This window comes from Helianthus annuus, chromosome 10 (assembly GCF_002127325.2).
Source record: "Helianthus annuus cultivar XRQ/B chromosome 10, HanXRQr2.0-SUNRISE, whole genome shotgun sequence".
NCBI lineage: Eukaryota > Viridiplantae > Streptophyta > Magnoliopsida > Asterales > Asteraceae > Helianthus > Helianthus annuus.
Genome location: NC_035442.2, coordinates 149,534,655 through 149,539,584, shown reverse-complemented (window position 1 = coordinate 149,539,584; position 4,930 = coordinate 149,534,655).

Here is a 4,930-nt window from a genome sequence, read left to right as displayed (position 1 = left end):
CAAAAGGACCTCCACCCCCGTCTTTGTTCTCGCCGTCGCTGGCTTCCGCCGGCGGCTTCGTTTAGCCGGTGCCGTTGTCTCTGCCAAACTGCCGTCGACCACCCGACATCCACCATCTCGGAGCCGTAATGTCGCAAGAGGAAGAGAAGACATGAGGGTGTCGGCTAGGTGACTAGGTGTAGATAAAGTTAGGAGAAGAAATGCACTGTGATTTTGGGTGTGTTTAGATTATGAAAGAGAACAAGGGTTTAGATAAGGTTAGGAGAGAAAATTGGGAGGGAATGCATGATGAGCAGATGTGTGCGTGTGTTTTTGATTTTGTAAGAGTGATCTGTGTTTTTGAGTGTATATTGGATCATGTCTACAAGTTAGGAGATTTGAGAGGAAAAAAAAATGTATAACGGCTGATGAAATATGAGGGTAGATAGGGTTTACTACCCTTTTATACTTAGGTCAAATTTGTTTTAAGTGGGCTTGGGCCAAAGGCCCACAAGCCCAATATCGTGTTTTAAGTGGCCCGCCAAATCTTATGAACCCGTTTTCGAAACTCGAAGTTGTCGGAATATCATAGAATAAAATTTTAGTGTTAAACGCGAAATTTTATGGTCGATAGTCGATGTATGCGCGTTTGTTCGTCGATCACGGTATAAATCGCGTAAAATGGCGTTGCTCTTCGTTTTTAATCTGGTTTCGACCGTGTTTCTTAAAATTTAATTAATAGGTTAAATATTTCATAAAAATATCATATTTGTCAGCGTTTTATGTATTTTGTTTGGTTTCTATTCGTTTTCGTTTAGTATCCAACGATTTCTCCGCAGATTGTCATACACGCGCTATAAAGTCGATTAGGCGTTCCAAGACACTCCAACGGCCTAATTAAGTTAATTTGCGTCGTAAAAACTGTTTATTATCGCTTTAATCATTTGTTAATCACGTAATTAGAAGCCGTTAATTACCGGTTGTCACATTCTCCCCCTGTTGCAGAAATTTCGTCCTCGAAATTTAGTGTATGTTATCTCCTCAATGTTGTGTCGTTCCTAGGTAAGTCCGAAATACCAAAGTGAATGACCGCGTAATCGAATCAAAACTGATTCAGATTTTTGTGAGTGTAAAGACATTTTGCATCGGTAGGAACCCAACGGTTCAACTGAGTTTGTTCTAGAAATCCATGTCGAGTGAACGAGATGTTGTGATACTATCACCAATGTGACTAGCTTTACCAGATTCAACAAAAGAGGAAACTCAACCAATGGAATTCCAAATGAACGTTCACAAACTGCAATCAATTTTTGAAACAACAGAATATAATACCAACGGAATCTAGCGTTGGTTGTTGTATAAGTGAAACTCGAATTCAACAAACTCAAATAAGTAGAACCGTAAAAATGATTTATCAACTCTTGAACCATTAATGAATAAAATCAACGTGTTGCAAGGATACACCGAAATGAAATACAACCAAACCTGGTGTATCATCGTCTTAATACATAATTGCATTAAGACTATTTAAATGATGTGTCAAACGAAAAGCATAAATAGTTACGCATGAAACGGCTGATCGTGATTAGCACAAGCTACAAGTTTATACCGACACCACAAGGTGTCGTAGTAAATGAAACAATTCAATAATAGCGGTGATCAAACAAGTATCACCGTGTTTGAAATCGAATGAAAGGTTTAACGAAGTAATTACGAATAGTTGCTCCAAACAAATTACATAGGATTTTCAATTGAAAATGAAACAAATAAATAATGTTTTCGAGCGAAGATGAAAAGCAATAAATATCACAAAATGTTCGCTCAATGGTGAAAGAACCGTTAGGAGGTACACCAAAATATGACATGAACTTGTGTACCATTATCTTAATACACGATTGTATTAAGACTGCTTTAATATGACAATTAACAAAACGGATTTAATATAAATAAACAAATAAATAATTAATTAAATCCGTACATGATGTGTGCAAACGAGATTAGCGCAAGCTTCAAATTTGTGAGAACGTCACCACAAGGTGATCGTGATCAAGGAAACGATTCAATGAAGTCGAAGACCAAACAAGCCTGTTATGGTTCAAGACAAATGAAGTGCTTGTTGGGATTATTTCGAATATGATGGCCCCATTCCATCATATGGGACCTTGAAGCGAATATATATTACGAGCAAGTTCAAACAATTGAACTTGGTTTAGGCATATTTCAACCATGAGTGCATGTATTGAGAAGAAAGTCTCGACATGATTACAACGAAAAACTATGTAAGTAACTCGAAAAGAAAGAGAAGTTTCAATGAGTTCGTTGACTCGATATCAAGGAGTCAACGCATTGCAATAATATGGTTCATCTAGATAACAATGCAAAGATCAAGTATAGCGAAACGATGTTTGGGCTTTGATAAAACAACAATTTAGAGTGAAGCCCTCCAATGGTCTTCACAAATCAATCTAACCACATGCGCACCAAACAATGCATGTGTAACGTGTGAATTTGTCAATAAATGAAACAAATGAGTGTTCGCTGTCATGAAATAAAATTTTCGTGATGCAATGACCCTTGGGTGGAGTAGAGATGCAAAAATCTACTCACTATATGCAAAAATCATTATTTCAATAAAGAAATTCGAGGACTTTACCTGGAAGTTCGTGTGATGATCGGTTGTTAGATGACATTACCATGGAATGTCGAACGTTGCGTATTTGCCATAAATGAAATAGGGGGGATGCGAGGACGTGTGACTTCTTTTGCAGCGCCAACAATTGTAATTCTCTTCAGACTAAGTATTGACTGCTGTGAAATCTTGTTTTAATGTACCTCAGCGTGAGTCGTGTCGTTTGCAAGATCACGTGACAAAGTATTGCATTTCGGTTGTTGTTCTCCCGCTGACGGGATTAGCATCGTTGTTGCCGTGCCGATTTGTGTGTTCCCCCAAGGCCTTGCCTCGAAAGTCATGTGTGATGTACTTCGACGTTCGCTGACGTATAGTTTAAGTTTCATGTATACTTGTGCACTAGCGTTTCGTTCCACGTAGATTACCTGCTCGGGTAATAAGATAGCATAGACGATATAGATAACGGGGTTTGCCCTAGTTGTTAGTCGTAGTTTCTAGGTGAGGACCTTTAGTGAATTTCGACACAAGTTTCTCAACAAGAGTTTCCCAAAGGTCCTATATGCTTGTTATCAAAACTCTCAAGTTTTTGCTTACTGTATGCAATCGTTTCGTGTATCGTGTATCAACTCAACACTAGTGTATTTTTTTTTTAAACCAAAACTGTTGACTCATTGTTTTTGACAACGGTTGGAAACCCATATTCGAGTCCTAGGCGTAATGTATGTGTTCAATTCTTGATATCTAAGTCCCCAAAGGAGAGTGAGGTTAAAGCCTAGGTATCTCTACAGAAACCTAATTCGCTGAAACCTATAGCTCTGATACCAATCTGTCACACCCCGAAAAATCAGAGCTGGCGTGACTGGACCGGTATCTTCATTGCACAGCGGAAGAAAATAAGCTAAGACTTCTAAACAATGAACGCCCGCTAAGTGCTCGAAATCCCATGGGTTCACCTATTCCAACCGTTCCGTAGTTTTGAAAAATGCAACCTGAGAAAGAACATGCGAAAAAGTCAACATAAAGTTGAGCGAGTTCATAGTTTGTTTTGAAAAGATTTAAAATAAATCTTTTGATAACCGGTTTAAAAGTTGTTGAGAAAGCATAGTAAAATCATTTTCTCGGCATGATATATGAAAGTTGTGAGTCTAGCCCACGAGAGTCTTTGTAAGCAGGACCAACTCGTCCTCTTACTTGTACATAAGTTGAAAACATTATCAAAGTTTGTAAATACATGTATTATGAGTTTGCGACAAATGAATATTAAAACATTTGAAGGTTATAGTGTTGTAAGTTGGTATGTAAAGCGTCTATGAACATGTTGATCATTAATGTTTCGCGAGGACATTAATATATGCGACGACATAGAAGGTACTCAACCCGCGTAGGCAAATTTTTTTTTAGTGTCGAATCACCTCGACTGGGACACAACAGCACTCTAAGTGGTCACCCATGGACCGTGAGTGGGGCTCGCCCGTACCCATTAGATCTAACCTTTGTTCCTTGGTCCTCAAAAGGATTAATGGCACCTCAGTTACAGCCTATGCTCACATGATCTAAGAGTTCATTCCATAACTTAATCATACCTAAGTTTGACATGTATTTCCCCCCGAAAGTTGTAAACCGAGACGTTGAAAGAAAAGGGGGACATGCTCTCACTGAGTTGTCTCGTTTTGCGTACGCAGGTCAACCCAGTCCCATTGTTGTAACTAGGACATTCTCGTCACTAGTCGTGAAAATCATGCATGTTTCGAAAATACGCAGTTGTTTTGTAAAACCGGTATGTTTAGTATAAACCTTTCGTAAACCACTCGAGTTCTTTGTAATCCATTCGCAACACGGTTTAGAAATATGAGGTTTTCGCTTATCGAAAAATTGTTTACATTTGTAAAATTTGCATGTCTTTCCACCCCCGAAAACATTTATAAAAATGTAAAACTAGAAAAAGTGGGGGTTATGAACTCACCTTGACATTCCTGTGCCAAGCTAACTTAGCGTGATTCCGTAGTGCCCTTCCAAGAACGTGAATTAGCTAGCGTGCAACTAAAGAATTCCTAATCAAGGAATAATTATAAGTTTCTAATTAAACGTAGCTAAACTACGTGTCCGAGCTCTACCGAATCGTTAGCTAAACGATTCTATAAAGGTGTTATTATTTTGGTTTTGAAATAACCAAATTATGGTTATTGGATCCCATTTATAATCGGGATAAACACTAAGTCTTGAGATCGACTTAGTTTTCAAGTGATTAAGGATACATAAATATATATATATATTCGAAAACGTGACGTTTGAAACGAATATAACAATTATATTCATTTTAGA